Source organism: Aptenodytes patagonicus, chromosome W, assembly GCF_965638725.1.
Source record: "Aptenodytes patagonicus chromosome W, bAptPat1.pri.cur, whole genome shotgun sequence".
Lineage (NCBI taxonomy): Eukaryota > Metazoa > Chordata > Aves > Sphenisciformes > Spheniscidae > Aptenodytes > Aptenodytes patagonicus.
Window position 1 is genome coordinate 13,487,394 of NC_134981.1, and position 26,191 is coordinate 13,513,584.

Sequence of the window (26,191 nt, forward strand, 5' to 3'; positions counted from 1 at the left end):
CTGGGAGCTGGATCAAGGATATCATTTTGCTGCACTGTATAACACTATTGAATCATAGAATCATAGAAGAGTTTGGGTTGGAAGGGACCTCTAAAGGTCATCTAGTCCAACTCCCCTGCCGTGGACAGGGACGTCTTCAACTAGATCAGGTTGCTCAGAGCCCCGTCCAACCTGACTTGGAATGTTTCCAGGGATGGGGCATCCACCACCTCTCTGGGCAACCTGTTCCAGTGCTTCACCACCCTCAGCGTAAAAAATTTCTTCCTTCTATCTAGTCTAAATCTACCCCCCTTTAGTTTAAAGCCATTCCCCCTTGTCCTGTCGCAACAGGCCCTGCTAAAAAGTTTGCCGCCATCTTTCTTATAAGCCCCCTTTAAGTACTGATAGGCTGCAATAAGGTCTCCCCAAAGCCTTCTCTTCTCTAGGCTGAACAACCCCAACTCTCTCAGCCTTTCTTCATGGGAGAGGTGTTCAAGGGGGATCCCTGATCATTTTCGTGGCCTTCCTCTGGACCCACTCCAACAGGTCCATGTCTTTCTTATGCTGAGGGCTCCAGAGCTGGACGCAGTACTCCAGGTGGGGTCTCACCAGAGCAGTGTAGAGGGGCAGAATCACCTCCCTCGACCTGCTGGCCACGCTTCTTTTGATGCAGCCCAGGATATGGTAGGCCTTCTGGGCTGCGAGTGCACATTGCTGGCTCATGTCCAGCTTTTCATCCACCAGTACCCCCAAGTCCTTCTCGGCAGGGCTGCTCTCAATCCCTTCATCCCCCAGCCTGTATTGATACCGGGGGTTGCCCCGACCCAGGTGCAGGACCTTGCACTTGGCCTTTTTAAACCTCATGAGGTTCACACAGGCCCACTTCTCGAGCTTGTCCAGGTCCCTCTGGATGGCATCCCATCCCTCTGGCGTGTCGACCGCACCACTCAGCTTGGTGTCATCTGCAAACTTGCTGAGGGTGCACTCGATCCCACTGTCTATGGCATTGATGAAGATATTAAACAGTACCGGTCCCAATACGGACCCCTGCGGGACGCCACTCGTCACCAGTCTCCATCTGGACTTTGAGATGTTGACCACTACCCTCTGGATGTGACCATCCAGCCAATTCCTCACCCACCGGACAGTCCATCCATCAACTCCATACCTCTCCAGTTTAGAGAGAAGGATGTTGTGGGGGACTGTGTCAAAGGCCTTACAGAGGTCCAGAGAGATGACATCTATAGCCCTTCCCGTGTCCACTGATGTAGTCACTCCATCCTAGAAGGCCACTAGGTTAGTCAGGCAGGACTTGCCCTTGGTGAAGCCATGCTGGCTGTCTCGAATCACCTCCCTGTCCTCCATGTGCCTTAGCGTAGCTTCCAGGAGGATCTGTTCCATGATCTTCCCAGGCACAGAGCTGAGACTGACTGGCCTGTAGTTCCCCGGGTCTTCCTTTTTTTCCCTTTTTCCCTTTTTAAAAATGGGGGTTATGTTTCCCCTTTTCCAGTCAGTGGGAACTTCACTGGACTGCCACAACTTCTCAAGTACGATGGATAGTGGCTTAGCAACTTCATCCGCCAGTTCCTTCAGGACCCGCGGATGGATCTCATCAGGTCCCATGGACTTGTGCACCTTCAGGTGCCTTAGATGGTCTCAAAGCTGATGTTCTCCCACAGTGAGTGGGCGGCTCTTCATTCTCCCAGTCCCCGCCTTTGCCTTCTGCGGCTTGGGCGGTGAGGCTCGAGCACTTGCCGGTGAAGACCGAGGCAAAATAGTCATTGAGTACCTCCGCTTTCTCTGTATCCCAGGTAACCAGGTCTCCTGTTTCGTTCTGGAGAGGGCCCACATTTTCCCTTGTCTTCCTTTTATCCCCGACGCACCTATAGAATCTTTTCTTGTTGCCCTTGACGTCCCTGGCCAGATTTAATTCTATCAGGGCTTTAGTAGCTTTCCTAACCTGATCCCTGGCTGCTCGGACAATTTCTCTGTATTCCTCCCAGGCTACCTGTCCTTGCTTCCACCCTCTGTAAGCTTCCTTTTTGTGTTGGAGTTTGTCCAGGAGCTCCTTGTTCATCCATGCAGGCCTCCTGGCGTTTTTGCCTGACTTCCTCTTTGTTGGCACGCATCGCTCCTGCGCTTGAAGGAGGTGGTCCTTGAATATTACCCAGCTTTCTTGGGCCCCTCTTCCCTCCAGGGCTTTGTCCCATGGCACTCTACCAAGCAGATCCCTGAAGAGGCCAAAGGCCGCTCTCCTGAAGTCCAGGGTAGTGAGCTTGCTGTGCGCCCTCCTTGGTGCCCTAAGGATCTTGAACTCCACCATTTTGTGGTCACTGCAGCCCAGGCTGCCCTTGAGCTTCACATTCCCCACCAGCCCCTCCTTGCTGGTGAGAACAAGGTCCAGCATAGCCCCTCTCCTCGCTGGCTCCTCTACCACTTGGAGAAGGAAGTTATCATCGACGCATTCCAGGAACCTCCCGGATTGCTTATGCCCTGCCGTGTTGTCCCTCCAACAGATGTCGGGGTGGTTGAAGTCCCCCATGAGGACCAGGGCTTGTGAGCGTGAGGCTGCTCCTATCTGTCTATAGAGGGCCTCATCCGCTCGGTCTTCCTGGTCAGGTGGCCTGCAGCAGACCCCCACCGTAATGTCACCTGTCCCTGCCTTCCCTTTAATCCTGACCCATAAGCTCTCGGTCGGCTCCTCATCCATCCCCAGGCAGAGCTCCATGCACTCCAGCTGGTCATTGCCATAGAGGGCGACACCCCCTCCTCATCTCCCCTGCCTGTCCTTCCTAAAGTCATAAGGACTTTCCAGAACTTTGAAATAGACTGCATTTAAATCAAATTACTTTGATGTAAAGGTGAAAATATGTATTTGATTATTCTTGAGTCATTATTAATTTCAGCAGGAATGTATAAGAAAAAGAAATTGAGACATACAGCATGAAGCTTAAAACTGTAGTGTTTTCACCATCTAATGAAACCGACTTCTTTGAGGGCACACAAAATTTTGTGTTTTCCTCAAGGTTTATATAGTAGGGTCATGGGCCGCGACTGGACTTCTATACTACTGCAGTAAAAAACATCATTTCCATGGGCTCTCAAGATTAACTCTGTAAAGTTTCAGATTCTTCAAGTGTTGCAGGCTTGGAGGTAAGAGCCTATGTGTAGTCATAGACAATATGGCTGAAAGGATGCCAGACCACTGAGGGTACTCCACTGGCCTTAGTTACAAAAACCATTCTTGACAGGTGATTGTTCTCAGACACCTTCAAAAAACAAGATTCTACAACCTCCTGGGTAACCTATTCCACTATCTACATTAGAAAGTTTTTCTACTATCTAGTTTAGATGGCCTTGTTGAAACTTGGGCCCATTAATTCTTGTTTAAACTGTAAACTAACATGAAAAAGAGATTTTTTTTTTTCTTTGCAGAAACCTTTTACATATTCAGGAACTATTATCACATCTACCTATCTTACCCACCAACTTTTGCTCTCTAAACAAGCCCAGTTTTTCAATGCTTTCCTTAAAGCTTTCAGGTTTTCTAGAGCTTTGAATGCTCCTGTTCCTTGTCCCCACAGCATGGCCATAATACTCTTACTGAAGTCTTATCAGTGTTGATACATGAAGGAACATTTCATATTTCCTTCAAAGGATTTATGCATACTCATACATTTATGCATACTTCCCTTTTCTCACAGTAATATGATAATACTGATTCATGTTCAATTTGTGATCCACCACCCTTGGATACGTGGAAGAAATGTAAGCAATCATTCCTCATTCTATAGTTGTGAATTTGATTACTCCAATTAAATTTCATACTTTGCACATGCCCCAGTTAAGTGGCCTCTTATTTATTTTATCATTTCTCTAATTTGTCAATGTTGTTTTGAGTTCTTATTCGGTCCTCCAAAATACTTGCAACTATTCCAAGTTTCATATTGCCTTCAACTTTTATAGCCATATTTTCAACTATTTCATTCAAGTTATTAATGAATTTTTTATTAGGAGATACCTTGAAGATACTCTTGTGGAACTTGATGCCTCTGTTCAGATTGGCAGTGAAAAACTGCTAATTCCTGAGTATGGCTTTCCATACTGTAAGACTTTCACTTAGATTTTGCTTGCTGATCTTGGTTAAGAGAATATCATTAGAAACATTAGTTTCAAAAATCTTTCCCAAATTTATGGTATCTACTGTTTCTCTCCTATATACGAAGATTTTTATCTCATCACAGATGAAAATTAGGTTGGTTTGGTATTACTTCTCTTTGATTAATTCTTTGATTAATTCTCTTTGGTTAATAATTTATTAGGTGCTTATAACATATATTTAAAAATTACTTTTCCCATATTTTTTCTCAGGATATGCTGACTTGTCTCTAGGTCTTTGCTTTTTTCCCTTTTTAAAGAGAGGTATTATATTTACTACTTCCTCAGTCATCTGGGGAGTCGTTTTTCTCCTCAAGTTTTCAGAATGAATCTCTAGAGGCTTGGCCGACCTACTCAGTAGAGCGAGTAAATTTTACCAAGTAAAAAACAGATAAATCACCCAACTCATTTTCATCTTGTTCTTCTTCTATTCCAACCTATGTTAGCTTCTCTTTGGAGCTCATGTTTCTTTTCTGTGAAGACTGAAACAATAAAGGCATTTCAAATACTACTTTGTATGTTTCTTGTATCTGATTTTATACCATTGCTTGGGCTCAGGCATTTCCATGGCTTAAAACTTTTCACTCCAAGAAAATGTGTAAAGTAAATAATTTTCATGGTATAATTTGACTTGTAATTAGGCTTGATAATAAGCACTACAAAAACTTAATATTCTTGGGGGCAAAATTCTCATTAGTAGTTAATTGCTTCTGGTTCCATGCTCTTTAGGAACTTGGAAAGGAAAACATAATACTAAAAAAAAAAAAAGAAAAAAAAATTCTGTGGCCTCCATTATGGTTTTAAAACAGATAGTACACTATTATTTTACAGCCATAACCCTGTAAACTTCAACAATTACAACTAATCCACTTTGACCACATCCACTGTAAAAGCATGGTTTTCAATACCCAAACCATTTCCAACTCATTATAATTAGAAACATTTTAAATATCAACTTGAGATGTGCCCTGTAGCTATGCATGTGCTCTCTTTACAGGTCCCAAAGGCTAGAAACATATTCCCAATAGAAACCAAATATATTTAACTTAAATAAACTGTATTTTTATAGTTTATAAAAATGATCATTATATAAATGACAAGGCAACAGAAAGCTGACTGGCCGTCTTGCTCCACACAGAGGGACTGTAAAAAATAAAAGTGAAAAATTGCTCTTACATAATTCTGTACACTAATTCCAAATGTCCTATGTTCTTACAAAAATGCTGGTAATATGAAGCAAAAAAATTACAAAATATCCTAGAACTTGTGTGAAATTATGTCAAGCAATTTGTTAGGAAACAGACAACTTGACAGAGTATCAGATATATTATCAAGGTAGTACTGCAATGGATCCAAACATACCCTGCAATGAGAACCACTGGATTCTGGGACCAAATTCAACTTCTTTGCAGTGTGAGGCAGTGACCATTTTTCTGTAGCTGCGTCATCTGTGTAATAAGTTCTTAAAATGCACTTTAAACATTTGCAACCCTAGTTGCAGTCCTCTTAATGTAGAGGACCACCTTGCATCTTCCTCCCCCGTTCTGAGCCTTCCCCTTTCAGAGATGATCCCATATATGTGGAAATCCACAGGCAGTCCCTCCCTCCCTCCCTTGCCTTTTCTTCTGTCTGCAGAAATACCACAGATGAAGAGTGAGTTCAGCTGGATGGAATGTGACGATGACCGAGAGCTTCCGAAACTTTCCAGTTTCCCAAATCGTGACAAGAAGCTGCTGGGCCTGTAACTGGAGAGGGGGGAACTTGGTAATGTTCCTCTAAACTGAGTTTTCAGAACTTTGGTTTGGTCACCCTCCAGGGAGCTTCTCTGAAGGGGTTCCTTTGACTGGCATTGGCTTGGGTCAAACAAAGTTGGTGATAAGGCATAACATTAAAGATTTGCTAGTTCAAAAAGCTGCTCTTAGTAGGTGGCTTGAAAAAGGGTGGTTTGAGGCAGTGAGAAGATTGGTTGGATGTGGTTTCGAAAGAGAAGAGTGAAGTGCCACTGACTCTATTTCCATTCTGTTTCACCATTTACACATGTGCAAAGCAAGTTGAAAACATCCCCTAATCAGAAGTTATACTGTTATTCCTATCTTTTATTTGTTTTGCATAAGAATTACTGACAACAGAAAGAGGAAGATGGTGGAGTAGAAGATGAAACAAACCTAGGAAACTGAAGATGGGCTAAGCAAGACTTGCCTTTGGAAGCTTTTTCAATGAAGAAAAGTAGTTCCACTAAAATGTAATCTTACGGACTTTGTGGTTGTCTTTGGAAGGCAGCTTAAGATACAGATCTCACAACCCACGATGGCACAGTTCTGGGCAGAAATCTCAAATAAGAACCAACCTGAACCATAACTCGAGCTTTGACTTAAAACTAAAAATATTATTTGAAGTTAAAATCAGTTCGGTGCTTTTTATTCTTATTTAATATTTGCTGAGACCTCAACCCTTCCTGCTCTAAATCAGAAGTGAAAGTACTGAAAGACCACAAAGCAAGCTGCTAATGTGTCATATTTAGATCAACTATAGCCAAAATGTGAATGTCCCATGAGCTTTCCAGTCCAATTCCCACATCTGATGCATGATGAGGAACGTCATGAGTTCACATGGGCCCACTTCTCGAGCTTGTCCAGGTCCCTCTGGATGGCATCCCGTCCCTCTGGCGTGTCGACCGCACCACTCAGCTTGGTGTCATCTGCAAACTTGCTGAGGGTGCACTCGATCCCACTGTCTATGGCATTGATGAAGATATTAAACAGTACCGGTCCCAATACGGACCCCTGCGGGACACCACTCGTCACCAATCTCCATCTGGACATTGAGCCGTTGACCACTACCCTCTGGATGCAACCATCTAACCAATTCCTCACCCACCGGACAGTCCACCCATCAAATCCATACCTCTCCAGTTTACAGAGAAGGATGTTGTGGGGGACTGTGTCAAAGGCCTTACAGAGGTCCAGAGAGACGACATCTGTAGCCCTTCTCATGTCCACTGATGTAGTCACTCTGGTTTATGTGATAAAATTTTTGGTCATGAGACTAATTTTTGTATTTCTACTTCTGTATTTGTACTCGGCATTGCCGTCATCTCCGTACCTTGGGAGACACTTTTTGGAAACTATTAATAATTACACCTTTTACCTTTTCTCCTCAGGGAACTAATATATGGGGAGACAGAGGGGGACACTTTCCCCCGCTCCTTCACCTTCCCTTTCTCCTTCAGGCGAGTTAAAACAGCTCTTGAGAATTTTGAATATCCTTGGGATGTTCAAACCAGCATGGTCCTATTGCTATGTCTCCTGAATGTGGTTCAGGTCGTAATCTTGTTTAAGGTTAAACAACGGTTTAAGAATACCATCCAGAGATCAATCCCGGTGACAGGCACTGGGCTACTCAAACCGCGGCGACAGGCACTGCGGCTGAACCAGAGAACCAATTCGTGCCGGTATCAGTCGCCCCTATACACAAGAAGAAATATACAAGAAAATCAACTCGTTTAGTAAGGGATGAAGATGAACCAGGGCCATCACGAGAACAGGAGCAGGAAGAGGCAGAACCCATAAATGAGATGATAACTCCCTATCCCTGAGTGAGCTGCGAGATATGCGAAAACATGTCAGTCATCATCCAGGCAAGCACATTGTCACCTGGCTGCTCTGATGCTCGGATAACGGGGCCAGAAGCCTGGAATTAGAGGGTAGGGAAGCCAAGCAGCTGGGATCCCTTTCCAGGGAAGGGGGCATTGACAAAGCAGTTGGGAAAGGGGCACAAATCCTCAGCCTCTGGAGGCGACACCTGTCAGGCGTGAAGGAAAGGTATCCCTTCAAGGAAGATGTCATATGTCGCCCAAGCAAGTGGACGACCATGGAGAGAGAGAGGTATCCAGTTCCTGAGGGAATTAGACATGCTGGAGGTGATTTATGGTGACCCGAACAATGAGCAGTTATCCAAAGATCCAGATGAAGTCAAGTGCACACGACCCATGTGGCGGAAGTTTATAAGGAGCTCACCATCATCATACGCCAATTCATTGGCAGTGATGACCTGGAAAGATGGAGAGGGACAAACAGTGGATGAATTGGCTAGTCAACTCCGGCAATATGAGGAAAGTCTTTCTTCCTCCCTCGTCTCGGCTGTGGAGAAACTGTCCGAAAAACTGTCCCGGGAGATCCAGCAACTCAAAGAGGGTATGTCCTACTCCCCACCTGTACGGACCAATAGCTCAGCCATTAGGAGTAAGCGTCCCTCTGTTCAAGAGAGAGGATATAGTGGATATACACCAAGGGCCACCCTGTGGTTTTACCTACGTGACCACGGAGAGGACATGAGGAAGCGGTAAAATCTACCTCAACCGTAGAGGCACGGGTACGTGAGTTGCAAGGAAAAACAATCACAGAAAGAGGTTCCTCCAGGAAAATTGCTGCTCCAGTTTCCAGCGGGCAGTTCCCCAGACAGAGTAGAAGGGCTAATTTTACTTCCGATCTTAATAAAGGGACTTCTGATTCGCATTTACAAGAAGCTAGTAACGGATACTATGACCAGGACTAGAGGGGCCCTGCCTCCAGCCAGGGGGAGGAAAGGGACAACCGGGTTTACTGGACTGTGTGGACTCGGTGGCCTGGCCCATCAGACCCACAGGAGTATAAGGCTCTAGTGGACACCGGTGCACAGTGTACCCTAATGCCATCAAGCTACAAAGGGGCAGAACCCATCTGTATTTCTGGGGTGACGGGGGGATCCCAACAGCTAACTGTATTGGAAGCCGAAGTGAGTCTACCTGGAAATGGGTGGCAGAAGCACCCCATTGTGACTGGCCCAGAGGCTCCGTGCATCCTTGGCATAGACTACCTCAGGAGAGGGTATTTCAAGGACCCAAAAGGGTACCGGTGGGCTTTTGGTAGAGCTGCCTTGGAGATGGAAGAAATTAAACAGCTGTCCACCTTGCCTGGTCTCTCGGAGGACCCCTCTGTTGTGGGGTTGCTGAAGGTCGAAGACCAACAGGTGCCAATCGCCACCACCACAGTGCACCGGCAGCAATATCGCACCAACCGAGACTCCTTGATTCCCTTCCATAAGCTGATTCGTCAACTGGAGAGCCAAGGAGTGATCAGCAAGACTCGCTCACCCTTTAACAGTCCCATATGGCCAGTGTGAAAGTCTAATGGAGAGTGGAGACTAACAGTAGACTATTGTGGCCTGAATGAAGTCACGCCACTGCTGAGTGCTGCCATGCCGGACATGCTATAACTTCAATATGAACTGGAGTCAAAGGCAGCCAAGTGGTATGCCACAATTGATATTGCTAATGCGTTTTTCTCAATCCCTTTGGCAGCGGAGTGCAGGCCACAGTTTGCTTTCACTTGGAGGGGCGTCCAGTACACCTGGAACCAACTGCCCCAAGGGTAGAAACAAAAGCTTTCTTAGGCGTTATGGGTTTTCGGAGAATGCCTATTCCAAATTACAGTCTGATTGTAAACCCTCTCTATCAAGTGACCCGGAAGAAGAACGATTTCTAATGGGGCCCTCAGCAACGACAAGCTTTTGAACAAACAAAACAGGAGATAGTTCATGCAGAAGCCCTTGGGCCAGTCCAGGCAGGGCAAGATGTAAAAAATGTGCTCTACACCGCAGCCGGGGAGAACGGCCCTACCTGGAGCCTCTGGCAGAAAGCACCAGGGGAGACTCGAGGTCGACCCCTAGGGTTTTGGAGTCGGGGATACAGAGGATCCGAGGCCCGCTATACTCCAACTGAAAAAGAGATATTGGCAGCATATGAAGGGGTTCGAGCTGCTTCGGAAGTGATCGGCACTGAAGCACAGCTCCTCCTGGCACCCCGACTGCCGGTGCTGGGCTGGATGTTCAGAGGGAGGGTCCCCTGTACACATCATGCAACTGATGCTACGTGGAGTAAGTGGGTCACACTGATCACACAACGGGCTCGAATAGGAAACCCCAGTCGCCCAGGAATCCTGGAAGTGACCATGGATTGGCCAGAGGGCAAAGATTTTGGAATATCGCCAGAGGAGGAGGTGACGCATGCTGAGGAGGCCCCGATGTATAATAAACTACCAGAAAATGACAAGCAATATGCCCTGGTTACTGATGGGTCCTGTCATCTTGTGGGAAAGCATCGGAGGTGGAAAGCTGCTGTATGGAGTCCCATGCGACAAGTGGCAGAAACTGCTGAAGGAGAAGGTGAATCGAGCCAATTTGCAGAGGTGAAAGCCATCCAGCTGGCTTTAGATATTGCTGACCGAGAAAAGTGGCCAGTGCTCTATCTCTAGACTGACTCATGGATGGTGGCAAATGCCCTGTGGGGGTGGTTGCAGCAATGGAAGCAGAGCAACTGGCAGCGCAGAGGCCAACCCATCTGGGCTGCCGCATTGTGGCAAGATATTGCTGCCCGGGTGGAGAACCTGGTTGTAAAAGTCCGTCACATAGATGCTCACGTACCCAAGAGTCGGGCCACTGAAGAACATCAAAACGACCAGCAGGTGGATCAGGCTGCTAAGATTGAAGGGGCTCAGGTGGATCTGGACTGGCAACAGAAGGGTGAATTATTTCTAGCTCGGTGGGCCACCAAGGAAGAGATGCAACATACAGATGGGCTCGTGATCGAGGGGTGGACTTGACCATGGACACTATAGCACAGGTTATCCATGAATGTGAAACATGCGCTGCAATCAAGCAAGCCAAGCGGTTAAAGCCTCTCTGGTATGGAGGACGATGACTGAAAAACAAATATGGGGAGGCCTGGCAGATCGATTATATCACACTCCCACAAACCCGCCAAGGCAAGCGCCACGTGCTTACAATGGTGGAGGCAACCACCGGATGGCTGGAAACATATCCCGTGCCCCATGCCACTGCCCGGAACACTATCCTGGGCCTTGAAAAGCAAGTCCTATGGCAACATGGCACCCCAGAAAGAATTGAGTCAGACAACGGGACTCATTTCCGAAACAACCTCATAGACACCTGGGCCAAAGAGCACGGCATTGAGTGGGTATATCACATCCCCTGTCATGCACCAGCCTCTGGGAAAATCGAACGATACAATGGACTGTTAAAGACTACACTGAGAGCAATGGGTGGCGGGACGTTCAAACATTGGGACAGACACTTAGCAAAGGCCACCTGGTTATCAACACTCGGGGATCTGCCAATCGAGCTGGCCCTGCCCAGTCAGAACTTTTACGTACTGTAGATGGGAATAAAGTCCCTGTAGGGCACATAAAAAATATGCTGGGGAAGACAGTCTGGGTTATTCCTGCCTCGGGCAGAGGCAAACCCATCCGTGGGATTGCTTTTGCTCAAGGACCTGGGTGCACTTGGTGGGTGATGCGGAAGGATGGGGAAGTCCGATGTGTACCTCAAGGGGATTTGATTTTGGGTGAGAAAAGCCAATGAATTAAATTGTATGATGTTAATTGCTATATAATACTCTATGTCATCACTTCTATGGTGGCTATATGCCATATCAGTGGTATCACAGTAAGAATCAAGCAGATTAATCAAGAATGAACTTTGATGAAACCGAGCAAAGTGCAGCGACGATAGAACCGGACAAGGGCAGCAGTGATGGAACCAGAACTGGCTTCATCATGCAACAGTCCAACAACACACACCATCTCTCCTGCCCTGAAGGACTGTTATGACAGATGGATCCCAAAGTCATGGACTAAATGAACTCAACGAACATTTTAGAGGGATGGCCCATAGACTAAGGGAATGATATCTGTGTGTGTATATATCAAAAGGCAGGAAAAGTGGTGGTGATTAATTGGGATGTATTGGAAAGTGGGGGACCTGGGCATGACGTAGACGGTATACAATAAGGGGTGGATACTGTCCTGGTTTCGGCTGGGATAGAGTTAATTTTGTTCCTAGTAGCTGTTATAGGGCTGTGTTTTGGATTTAGGATGAGAATAATGTTGATAACACGCTGATGTTTTAGTTGTTGCTAAGTAGTGCTTACACTAGTCAAGGACTTTTCAGCTTCTCATGCCCTGCCAGCGAGAAGCTGGGAGGGGGCACAGCCAGGACAGCTGACCCAAACTGGCGAAAAGGGTATTCCATACCATATGATGTCATGCTCAGTATATAAACACAACATAACCAGCTGGTCAAAAGAGGTGATTATCCCACTGTATTTAGCATTGGTACGGCCTCACCTTGAGTATTGTGTGCAGTTCTGGGCCCCACAGTTTAAGAAGGATGTGAAGGTCCTTGAATGCATCCGGAGGAGGGCAACAAAGCTGGTGAAAGGGCTGGAAGGTATGTCCTATGAGGAGTAGCTAAGGACACTGGGTTTGTCTAGTTTGGAGAAAAGGAGGCTGAGGGGCGACCTCATTGCTCTCTACAGCTTCCTGAGGAGGGGAAGCGGAGAGGGAGGTGCTGATCTCTTCTCCCAGGCATCCAGTGATAGGACGCATGGCAATGGTCCAAGCTGCGTCAGGGGAGGTTCAGACTTGACATTAGGAAGGATTTCTTTACCGAGAGGGTGGTCAAACACTGGAACAGGCTTCCTAGAGAGGTGGTCGATGCTCCATGCCTGTCAGTGTTTAAGAGGCATTTGGACAATGACGTTAATAATATGCTTTAACTTTTGGTCAGCTCTGAATTGATCAGGCAGTTGGACTAGATGATCGCTGTAGGTCCCTTCCAACTGAACTGTTCTATTCTATTCTGTTCTATTCTATTCTATTCAATAAATAATAAGGAAGAGAGCAGTCTGCGGAGATGTGCATATAACACCTGCATCATATACATGGGACTTGCAAAGGTGGAGATCCCAGCCCCAGCACACAGGAGGAAACAGAGATGGATTGGAAGGGCAGCATCGAAAGAGGTGAAAGAGCTCCTGATGAGAGGAACCATCTCTGGCAACACAAGATTCCCAGGTCCAGGATCCCAAGCTGGGGTTTATAGACCGACTAAGCAGATGTGTTCAGAATGCCCATCAGAATACTCAGCCCTTTGTTTTTCAGTCATTAAAAATATATGGTTTGGGAACTGCATCCAGAAATTAAATGTGAATTTGTTATCTATTTTTTTATTCAGTTTACATATATCCCTCAAGAGATAGAGGAATATGTACAGGCAGTTAATTTATTTGAATGGAAAAGCATATGTCTCTCTGGGGAATAAAGTACACTGTATGATATGTTTTTTACTACTAAAGATATTAACTCTCATCTAGCAATAGGTTTGTGCTCCAATTTATTCTGACTTGTGGAACTCAATCAGCAAAAGACATTCTGGGTGCTTTAAAACCAGAGGTTGCTTCTTCCATGAATTCGTTATCATCAGGCAGAATTAAAAATGCCCAACATCTATTCTGAAGGTCATAACAGCTTTTTTTTGGAACCATTTCTCATCCTTTCCATATATTTTTCAGTTTGCCAGGGGTACCAAATAGGGATAACTGAACAGGCTGGGAAAAAAGGAAGTATGGAAGGATAAGTTAAATAATTTGTATTTCAGATCAGGAAGTGAAGCAATTGTCTGATCATTCATTTTCTGATTACTGAAGCAATAAAAAATAAAATCTGATTAATCCATTTTGTGTTGTGCTGCTATAAGGATAAATAACTGTAGTAAAGAAACCTTGAGTGATCCCATTAATGTTTGCCCAAGAGAAAAAACCCTCATTGTTTCTCCTAAAATAATCTCTGAGAAACCTGCTGATTTCAATTATGAATATTAAAAAGACAATTATTTTAATGGTTTTATTTTTCCATTTGTTTTGGGGGCTTAGAAGCCAAAAATTGGTTTAAATAGAGATTTGAAAGTGATGCACAGAAGAAAAGTATCTTTTCATCTTCTTGTTTCTGTCAAATAAAGAAATGCATATGCTTTTACAGTGGTGTATCCATGAGAGTCCATATTTTCAGCCCAAATGCCCTCAGCTCTTGAATGCCAGTAAAATTGCAGACATCATTTAGTCACAATCCTAAGTCTATTTATGACAGTAGAAAGTTTTTATGATGAGAAAGCATTACAATTAAGTCTAAACAATTTTTCTTTGAAGTATGGAAATTTCTAATTAGATTCTAATGCATTAGCAAAAAAAATATTTAGGCACAATAAAAGCATCAACGTTTATTAGCTTAAGTGCTAGTGCTAGATGTTGGAAGAGCACAGTCTGTGTGAGGTTATTACCAAGACAGGCTTAAAATATCTTCGGATCAGGGTGCCATCTTTGTTACTTCTGTTTGGATCGAGACATAACTCCTGGGACAACTCCGTTTATTTCATTGATAATACACATTACAGAAAGCTTCAATAGGTCTCTTCCCATTAATAATCGTATGACTCGGTACTTTACAACGTTTTGGAGATAAAGCTCAGCTGATTACAGAGTGCTTTCTAAGTGAAGAGATGCAATTACAACACCTAGTTGACCTTGTCTGTTCAGGAATCCTTTTAAGTACACAGTTTCAGAGGAGTGGAAGAATTAAAGGACTCAGACAAAGCAATTGTGTGGATCATGATGAATGCACTAGTGGAATGACTTTCAAAGTATAAACTCTTGAACTGAGCCTAGAAATTCTTTTAACTGTGGTTTATATAAACATTATACATCCTGCTCCATAGCAAACCTGTGCCCCTACTATGCTAAAATAAGATTAACTTATAGTGCTTGGAAGTATGGAGAAATTGTATAACATATAACCTTATAGGATGTTTTTACTCCTTTTTAGCAGAACATTTACATTTTATCTGAAGAAAAAGTAATATCCTGTTGCAACAACATTAAAGGCTTGTTGGAAACTTTAATACAGCAAATATAATACTGGCAAAGTTTTATACTAAAATATGGCATTTAATTGGCTCAGCCTCATGACAGCAGCAGCAAAGCTATTGTTATGTTCTCGACCACCATTTATATGTGCTGTTATATTAACCACTGCCCTCCAGCTTGCTGCCCTTCCACTGAAGCAAGAAAATCATCTGCTTAAAGAGGAAGAGGGGATAGGAGGCAGGAGTGGGAGGGACAGAATTTAATGGTTTTCTGGTTAAGACCTGAGACTGAAAGGCAGGTGGTCTGGGCCAAGAATTTCAAAAGTAGATTCCAGATTCAGACATCTTAAATCCATCCAAGCCCTTTTCCCTAGTATTTCCTGTTGACTGGCTCTAGGCCGCAGGAGGTGCCCTGCCGATAGAAAACGCCAGGCACAGAGAATTGGGTAGAATTTAGGATGTGTGAATCGGAGACAATGCCTATATACAGTCATAGAAACGCAATCTTGTTGCCATTTTAAAAACATTTCAAAGACCCCACACAGTCATAGGCACCTAATTTTAAGTAAGTTGGCTTCTTTTTTTTTTTTCCCCCCACATCTTTTGGTTTGCTGCAATGAGAACTGCACCACATACAATTATTCTGAAAATTCACAGCTTTTGAAAAACAGTACAATAGCAAAAAAAATCTAGCATACTGCTTGGTTTGCTCTGGAGTAAGCTCAAAGGAAAAGTTGTTCTTAACAGACAAATTATATTTGTCAGTTTAAATCTTTCACTGATTTTTGTCCTATGGAGGTATGTGTTATACCAAGAGAGCCAAATTGTCCTCTTCTCTCCAAGCAAAGAGGTTGTCTGTGGAGCCTTGACTTTTATAAATTAAGGGAAGTCACTTTTCCTGGAAAATGCAAAAGTATGTGGGAGATGAAGTAAGGAATTGAACATATTTATAGCAACTTACTCCTACTTTCAACAGCAATTAAAAAAAACAAACCAGAAGTATTTTACCCTTTTAGAACATCAGAAAGCTCTGTGCCTTTCAAGATTAGGTTAAGTCAGACATCTCCATATATATTCAGCATATATAATTTATTTGAGGAAAACTATCTTCTTGCTATCTGTATAATCTTGTCTTATTTCCATTCTGCACAAAACACTAGCTCTGATACCACATTGCTTGATCCTTACAGGAGCATGTCCATGTCTTTTGGTACCGTTAGGAACCACCACAGCACATTTCTCACATTAAGGGTCTGATCCAAACTGTACCGATAACTTGTGAATCAGCCGCTTGGCTTCCAGAAGCCTTGTGTCAGACTTCAGTTCCCATTAAAAAGCTTACCATATTTGCCAACCCACCTGGAAATATGTGAACAGGTCACATTTCTCTCAACTTTTAAACAAGCTATAAAAAAAACGCATTGTTACTGTAATCCCTAAAAGAATACAGAGCTTTAAATGAAGTAAGTAAGTGCATAAATGGCACTGTGAACCATGATATATTATTAGCAGAACATCTCAAGGACACTGTGATTCAAATGTGGGTTTCAACTAGCAAAGGGAAGAGGCAGAAATAGAACCACATGCATTTAGTTCTGTCTGTCTGCAACCCTGAATGGAGGATGACTGCAGCAGCCTTAACTCAGCTTGTACATCTTGTCTTGGTTCTAATTTAAGCACAACTATTTCTGACGGTATCTGCATGCAGGATTAGAAGTAGACAATGTACTAAATTGGAAATTTGGAAATCCTGGAGGAATAATGTGCCTTCAGTTGCATCCTATCCCAATCTTCTGTGCCTTGCTCCCACCTAGGGGGTGATGGACTTTTGTGTACATTTACATTGCCAGTCTGAAAACACCATGACTTCCCAGAACAGAGAAATTCCACTCAGCGGGCCACCCAAATGGTGATTTTTGGCCACCCAGGCTCTTGCAGGTTAGTGAGATCCTAGAACTCCTCCATAGACTTAGAACATAGGAAGAATTATAGCTCTGCTACATATGCCCTCCACAGTGATGGCTTTGGGAGTCCAACTAATGGGATAGTGTCACCATAATTTATATATAACATTAACCCCTGTGTCATGAGAACCTAAGTTTTCTTGCCAATTACAATCATCCTAATTAAGAAGCATATATCAGGCTAATTATTACCCTGCTTTAGTGTCTGAGATCATCCTGCCTTTGGTCTCATGCCCAAAAGTCAAAAGAAACTGACTGCAAGTTAAAAAAATTACTCCAAAAACCTCAATATGCCAGTTGTAGCTGGGCCAAGCAATGACTAATGGGGACTGCTCATGAGTGTAGGCAGTTGGTCTGTACAGTCATATTTGAGCTTGGAATCACTAAATCCCACACTTTAACCCTTCTTTCATGAAGGAGCTGGTCCTCCTGGTAACTGTAAGTTAATGAAGTCTCAACCTTTAAGGTTTCAGTTCATTGGCTGGTAAGGTTAGAGAAGATATATTTTCCCAAGTGTTTTTCATAAGTGCCATGATCAACAGACTATAAAGTTTTTTTCATCTTCTTCAACACTTAGTTGGCAACTAGTCTAAGGTAATGCAAAGAATTCTTTTCTTAGGACACCTGGCCAACATCTTTTGCTCACATATTCAGGCTTAGATTTCCAGATTTGCAACTGGGAAGGGACTCATCGCCAGGTCAGATTGGCAAGGACACTGGAGACTTTTTGCCTTCCTCTGCACTGCTAAGCATGGATTGCTTGCTGGTTTATCTGTTTCTCACCTAATCAGTGGAACTTGGACAATGTCTGCTTTCTCTCCCTGGCATGAAATAATTTAGTCTCCTGGAAACTGAGGGGCTTCAATGTAGCCAAAGTTATTGGGCGCAGTAAAGAAGTGGCTGAAATCGAATGATTGACAATATTTAGTCTTAAATTATATGAAATTGAGAAAACAATGGAATCAATTGAGATTTCATTAATTAGACTTCCAGTAGGGAACTGCAAAAGACTGAACAATAGTCACAGGGAAGGAAAATGAAAGTAAAGACTCCATAGGTCTGAGTCTCCTCCAAAGTCAACAACAGCAGAATGAATTTTAGGGACAAATCCCTGAAACAGTATTGTTTCAAGTATAAGAAAGCATCATCAACCCTTTAAGGAAGAAATTCTTGCGCCTAATCACATCTTGTAATGTAGGATAGTAGGTCCCAATGCTATCAGTGAATGGGCAAAAGAGGATGATCTGCTGACTCCTGGAGTCATATTGCTGTTCTGCTTCCCAAGGCTGAGTTCACTGTTTAACAGCAAAGGAAGGAATGTTTCCATGTAATGATCAGTTTATTACATCATCTAGAGATCTAGTTTCCTTCAATATTATTGGATCAGCTCCACTGATATTAGGACAAATTACTATGTTCAGATTCAGAAAATTCAGAAGTAGTTCCTATAATCTCCATTCATCCATACTTCCATACAAATGGAAGTACTTCCATACATCCATTCAAAATATGCAATGCATTGTTTGCACACATAGAACTTCTTCAAATACAGACCAACATGGCAAACTGTGAGGTGTCTTCAATAAAACATCACTAAAACTTTGTTTGGAGCATAGTTGGAAACGTGTGTTTGTATGAATATACCTATGTGTGCATGTATATGCTTTGTATGCATACACATTTATTTGGGTTTTAGAGCCAATCCATCAAACATTGCTCTTCTGATTTGGGGTGCTTCTATGTAAAAAATACTATCACCTCCTGTACCAACAGAAAGTAACAACTTTTTTTTTCTTTTTTTCTTTTTTTTTTCTTTTTTTTGGGGGGCATAGAAAGAACCCAGTTCCTACACTTCAAAGTGCTTGAATATTCTGGGCACCTGCTCTTGCCTTTTATTCACAGAATAGGTTAAGGAGAGCTACTCCTTTCTTCCAGCAACTCCCTATGTGTTAGGTGCAATAGTGATTTCTTCTCTTCCATCATCCATTTTCAGTATTGATATTTACTATATAATAATAATAAAATCACACATTTTACGTATGTGCCCAACAGCCACATGGTTCTCAGCGAGCACTGGCAGGCTGCCCCAATCTGCTAATCTAGTTTTCCTTGAACAATGAGAAGGGATGATGAAAATTAAAGTTTTCCATCTGTAGAGTGGCACACTGTTGTTCCAGAGCAGACAAGGAGAATTACTTATTTTACTTCTACAGGCAGATATAATTCATAATGGCAAACAGAAATAGGCTTCATGACTAGGCTCCATGACTAATACAGAAAGCTCTAGGCAAATGACTACCTGAAGCAAAATGGTGGTTAAAAATATGCGATAGTTGTTTATTTAAGTGACTTATTCAGCATCTCGCCTTTCTTTGCATCAGATTTACCTCACATTGCACAGGGAACTGCATAATACTGCTGCTCAGCAATGTCTTGCAGATGACTCTACTAGGTGCGTTTGTTTCCATCAAACTTTGAATTTCAGATCCCAAAGGACTGATGTAGAGCAGAATACATCAATAGATGCTTCTGATTCAGATATCAGGGGACTGCAGCCTTTCCATGTCTTATGCTAATCCTTCTCTTTCTTCTGGTTTGATACTGTACAAACACAGAACTTACAAAAAAGGTGAAAAGAACACGACATCATCACTAAGCCTCAGGCACTTATACATTAAGTAAATAAACTATGAAAGCTGTAAACAGATGACTCACATTTTATTTAAACACTTGTAAAATATGTGCCAAATTAAAGCTTGGAAGCTTTCATTTACAGAAGAAAAGAAAACGGAATCCCAGTTCTAATGGCTGAAGAGCTTAACATAATGAACATGCTCAACATGTGAACTGTGAGTTCACAACTTAGCATTTCTTTGACAATATTTCTTTGTGCCAGCAACCTAAGGTTCTGTTTTCTAAAAACACTACTCTATACCAGAGAACAGAAATAACTTGTTCTAAGTAGAGCTGGATAAAACAGCTCATTGAGAATGCTGATTTCTCTTCCAAAAGCAATTTTTTTTTCTAAAAAATATACTCGTTTTTTTGAAACTTTCATGAGAAATTTTCACAGACCCAGGACAGAATTTCAGCCCTGGAGTGATAGACATCTGGTCTATTATTCTCTGCTGTAAATGACTGCTCTGAACCATTTAACAAGACAACTTAGGTTTTTTTGGCAACACTAAATTTCCCTCCTCATTATTTCTTTTCCTACCAGTTTTGTCTCATCCACTTACTTGATGAACAAGTTACTGCCTAAGTCACTGAGAAACAATATTAAATGACAATGTTCACAGAAATAGCTGCCTACATTCATTCTCTTAACTGACCATTGTATTTCAAGGAGTTTTAGTAAAGGATTCAGAAAAACAGGGTTTGAAGGAGTCGTTGAGATTATGCCCTGCTACCATCCATGAGCAGGTATCCTTATGCCATCTCCGAGATCATTGTTCACAGACCTCCAATGAGTGTAAGTTCCCATTTTCTCTGGCAAACAGTAACACATCTTCACTATTCTTATCATTAAAGAGTTTTTCCCAAAGACTAAATTAACTCTCCCATTTACTTCTTGTCATATCTCCAGTGGACACAGGGGACAGTTTATTCCACAACTCTTTGCAGCAGCCTTTTATGTATTTGAAGATTGCTATCACATTTCCCTTCAGCCCTCTCTTCTCTAAACAATCCACTTTAAATCTCAAGACTGGGGGATCCTGGAACATGAATGCAGATTTCTCTACTTTCCACGTCACATGCCCAGAGCAGAGTTTCTGGCAGCATCTAATCAGTACATTGCAGTTTTGCTCAATGAGTTTTTTGCCTGGCATGTGGCTCCCTGATTGTAAGGCAGTGGAAAGGGACAGTGAGGGAGGGGGAACAATAGCATGGTTCTCACATTCCTAGAGAAGGGTATGAATGTGTGCCCTATTATGTTCATCTGATACAACTATTTTAATCAAAATGTCATGTGAAATACAGTCATTTGACTTGGAGAAATTTAGGAATAGAATATCAAAACAGTGTCCTTTATCAGACAGACTTGTGATCTTGTTTAAAAACAAAAACAAAACCACACAGCAGGATTTTCAATAGGACCTATTTTCCATGAATCACGATGACTGGAAATAATTATATTTTTAGCCTCTCAACTTTCTTGTGTGGCCATGTGAAGCTACCTGAGTTTAGTAACTCATGCAATAATTCAGCATACTCAGTTTCTCTCACCTCATTCATGCAGGTGTGTTGTCATAAATTGCTGGTATACAGGATCTCAGGCTTGATATTGTAATGCCAAATATTTAACCATACCCTTTAAGCAACCCTTTAGGCCAAGGAAAAACCTTTAATTGTCACTGCTTGCATAAGCTCAACTTGTATAACTCGTATAAGCTGGGTGTCTGCAGCCTGAAAGAATGCAGCCTGGCAGAGGACTACAGTAATAATGGGCCAGATAGAAAAAGCGTCATTATTAGCAGAAAAATCATGGCATCTTGATTCTGATTTTTTCCAAAGACAGCTAAACCATACAGCGCAATGAATCATTCCAGGCACATTTTGGAGTCATAAGCCACAAAATAAATGCAAAAAAACTAACAGAATAAAACAGGGAAAATGTGATTTCTTAAAAGAGACACTGTCTGGAAAATCTTGTTCATTCCAGGTCCTTCTCTCTGCTCTCTGGCAAATTTCAGTATTCTCTCTATTTTTCTATATCTCTTTTTTTTTTTCCCCTGAATTCCCTGTAATTTTTTATCTGTTCTTTCGAGTGACTACGGTGTGCATTCTTTCCTTATCAGTCAGAATCTGTTTTGGGCAAGCTTCAAATACAGTGGTACTGGCAGCCAGCTCCCTTTACACAGTAGAGTCAAGCTACCCACTACTAGCCTCAATCATCGTGTGGCAGAAACGAAACCAAACCAGGCCAGCCCAGAGACTGAGTCCCCAAAATAGAATATCATTAAGCACATCCGTCTCAAACAAACAACCTCGTTCCATGGTGCATAAAGTATAAACATATCACCCAACTTGCAGAAATGTAGAGTCAATTAAAATTACTCAATTGCCTCATTACAAAATCTTGGTAGGATTAGAAGGGACGTAATAAATGATATTGTTATACAGCTACCCAAACTGACCGTAAACTAATGTGATATTTTTTCCATGGAAAGGGTCTCCGGACTTCTGTTTTGCTGTTTTTAACCACATTTATCATCCACAGAAGAAGCCTTTTCATTTGTCTTAGAACTGTATTATTCCACACTGAGCTGCCAACAGCAACAGTTCATTTGGTTTCATTTTAATAAGATAAATGACCATTGGAGAAAATAGCCAATTAATAAATACTACGATGCATTACTAGAGGCTCTTCAGTTATTTCTGAGATATAAACATGTGCTCATTTCCAAAATACTTTGAGATTGAGGCAAAACCACCAAGTGTGTGATAATTCCATTCCCTGAATATCTCTGGCTCCAGTTTTATAGGGAGAGATAAGGCCTAAAAAAATCCAAGATGGCTGGAGTGACATTTGCCCTATGCATCAGTTTCAGTTTCATCAAAACAAGAGGAAAATTATGGAGAAGGCATATTTGTTCTGGCTCAATTCCTTTTCTCCCCAGTCTTTACAGTTATTTCATTATTCCCAGTATACTTAGGTTCTCTCCAGCTGATTGAATATCTAACCCATTTGTTATATGTTCCTTTTAAAAGTTAATTAAATCTGGCAATAAAGTCTTAATAAATAAGATGTGTATAAAAATTGTTTATAAAATGCACTAAAATTATTGGCCCAGTTTTATAAGACTATTCATAGCACAGGCCCAATAAAAGCAAAGCTCTATAAATAGCACCTGCTTTGGGAACTGTGCAAGTATAGCCTTAACATTTGGAATAATTCCACATTCTTGAAATTGTGTGTTATTTAGCAATTCTTCTTTAAAAATAAATCAAGATGATAGGTTTCTACCCTACAGGACCCTACAGATTCCATATCTCCTAGCAAACGGTCCAGCTCCACAGTGCTCAGTGCTTTTCCAAAATTAAAGACATAGAATCATAGAATCATAGAATCATAGAATCATTGAGGTTAGAAAAGACCTCTAAGATCATCGAGTCCAACCGTCAACCCAACACCACCAGGCCCACTAAACCATGTCCCTAAGCGCCTCATCTACACGTCTTTTCAATACCTCCAGGGATGGGGACTCCACCACTTCCCTGGGCAGCCTGTTCCAATGCTTAACCACTCTTTCAGTAAAGAAATTTTTCCTTACATCCAATCTAAACCTCCCCTGCCGCAACTTGAGGCCATTTCCTCTTGTCCTATCACTTGTTACTTCGGAGAAAAGACCAACACCCACCTCGCTACAACCTCCTTTCAGGTAGTTGTAGAGAGCCATGAGGTCTCCCCTCAGCCTCCTCTTCTCCAGGCTAAACAGTCCCAGTTCCCTCAGCCGCTCCTCATAAGACTTGTTCTCCAGACCCTTCACCAGCCTCGTTGCCCTTCTCTGGACACGCTCCAGCACCTCAACATCCTTCTTGTAGTGAGGGGCCCAAAACTGAACACAGTAGTCGAGGTGCGGCCTCACCAGTGCCGAGTACAGGGGCACGATCACTTCCCTACTCCTGCTGGCCACACTGATACAGGCCAGGATGCCATTGGCCTTCTTGGCCGCCTGGGCACACTGCCGGCTCATGTTCAGCCGGCTGTCGACCAGCACCCCCAGGTCCTTCTCTGCTGGGCAGCTTTCCAGCCACTCTTCCCCAAGCCTGTAGTGCTGCATGGGGTTGTTGTGGCCGAAGTGCAGGACCCGGCACTTGGCCTTGTTGAACCTCATACAGTTGGCCTCGGCCCATCGATCCAGCCTGTCCAGGTCCCTCTGCAGAGCCTTCCTACCCTCGAGCAGATCAACACTCCCGCCCAGCTTGGTGTCGTCTGCAAACTTACTGAGGGTGCACTCGATCCCCTCATCCAGATCATCAATAAAGATATTAAACAAGACCGGCCCCAGTACTGAGCCCTGGGGAACACCGCTCGTGACCGGCTGCCAACTGGATTGAACTCCATTCACCACAACTCTCTGGGCCCGGCTGTCCAGCCAGTTTTTGACCCAGCGCAGAGTCCACCTGTCTAAGCCGTGAGCCGCCAGCTTCTCTAGGAGAATGCTGTGGGAGACAGTGTCAAAGGCCTTGCTGAAGTCCAGGTAGACCACATCCACAGCCTTTCCCTCGTCCACTAGGCGGGTCACCTGGTCATAGAAGGAGATCAGGTTGGTCAAGCAGGACCTACCTTTCATGAATCCGTGCTGGCTAGGCCGGATCCCCTGGTTGTCCCGCTCATGCCTTGTGAGCACCCTCAAGATGAACCGCTCCATCATCTTCCCCGGCACCGAGGTCAGGCTGACAGGCCTGTAGTTCCCCGGATCCTCCTTCCGGCCCTTCTTGTGGATGGGCATCACATTGGCAAGCCTCCAGTCGCCCGGGACCTCCCCCGTTAACCAGGACTGCTGATAAATGATGGAGAGCGGCTTGGCGAGCACCTCCGCCAGCTCCCTCAGCAAACATTGTTCTCAGAAGACTCCAGCCCACTCTGCACAAGGTAAGGAAATAGATGGCACCCTATATACACAGTATGTAGACATAGATATCTCTGAAAAACATTCCTCGAAAACCTCACACAGAGTAGGAAGTCCTTTAAAGTCAGGCAAGAAACACCGAATGTAGGAGTATGTCTGTAGGAGGCAACTCCCACACCTCTCTCAAGCCTAAAACTATAAAACGTAGTGGCATGTTGAGTGCCTCCATTATTGGCAAGTTACTGCCCAATCTAGGTACCTATATGAGCAGAATTAATTCTTTTTAAAAGGGTTTATGGTGGTCATTACCTTTAGATAATTATCTAAAATACTGTTCAGCACACTAATCTGGAAGATAGGAGGCCTGGGTCTACCTGATACTAGCTTGAGCGCATTCAAACCTACATCCTGGAAAAATGCCTAAAGTGTAGTGCTACAAAGGCAACACGAGAACAGTCCTGTCTCCAGCTGTTTAAGTGGGCTAGCTGCTGTGCACCAACAAACAAATACATAAATACAAGGTTCATTTCATGAAAAGGAAAGAGACAAGAAGGAGTGGTCAGTTCTAGATTCTGGTCCTTCGTTAGTTCTGGGATTTGGTTTTGATTTAAACATGGTTTTGACTGTCTAATGTGAAATACATAAGCTACCCAGCAACAGCTCCCCCACTTCCAATAGAGGACCCAAAGCACCAAGTTAGAGAAACAGGTCTCCTCCCTTTGTCATTCTTGTAGCTTTTGTAGCCTGTCCTCAGCTAAACTAGTTTGTGGCTCCATGACTGATGCACTCTTCTGACACTATAACCATTTGACCCCTCTAGCTGAGGTGGGCCCCCACACTTTCTGAAGAAATGCTGTATATAGAGCTGGACACCTGCCTCTCTCCTTGTATTTTTGAACAAGAAATGACTGTTGCTACTGTGTTCCATGAAGCAAATCTCTGTTCTACTAAGTGAGAGTGTGATGTAGGAAATGCCATACACAGAAGCTTCCTCCCTTTTTATTATGCTCAATTTTAATACAAATTGTCAGAGAAAGCAGGGGTATAAAATGCCATCAGGATCTGACCTTGAAAGTTTATAACAGGTACTGTACATTGCACATTGTCATTTCTAATGTACCTTATTCCTGACTTCTAAGGTTAACAGTTATGGTGGACTCTCCACAAATGCAGTAGGACTCAATAGTCTAGAAATTCTGCTATATTTAACAATGATTTCATTGGATTTGCATAAAATTTGCCTCAGTCTTTAACAGTTAGACCAATTGTTCTCCGGGTACCCAGCCCGCTGAGCTGGAAGACAGAGATGGGGACCAGAATGAAGCCCCCATAATCCAAGGGGAAACGGTTAGCGACCTGTTACACAACTTAGACACACACACAAGTCTATGGGGCTGGATGGGATCCACCCGAGGGTGCTGAGGGAGCTTGTGGAAGTGCTCACCAAGCCACTTTCAATCATTTATCAGCAGTCCTAGCTAACTGGGGGGGCCCAGCTGACTGGAGGTTAGCAAATGTGACGCCCATCTACAAGAAGGGCCAGAAGGAGGATCTGGGGAACTACAGGCCTGTCAGCCTGACCTCAGTGCCGGGGAAGGTTATGGAGCAGATCATCTTGAGTGCCATCACACGGCATGTACAGGACAACCAGGTGATCAGGCCCAGTCAGCATGGGTTTATGAAAGGCAGGTCCTGCTTGACCAACCTGATCTCCTTCTATGACAAGGTGACCCGCCTAGTGGACGAGGGAAAGGCTGTGGA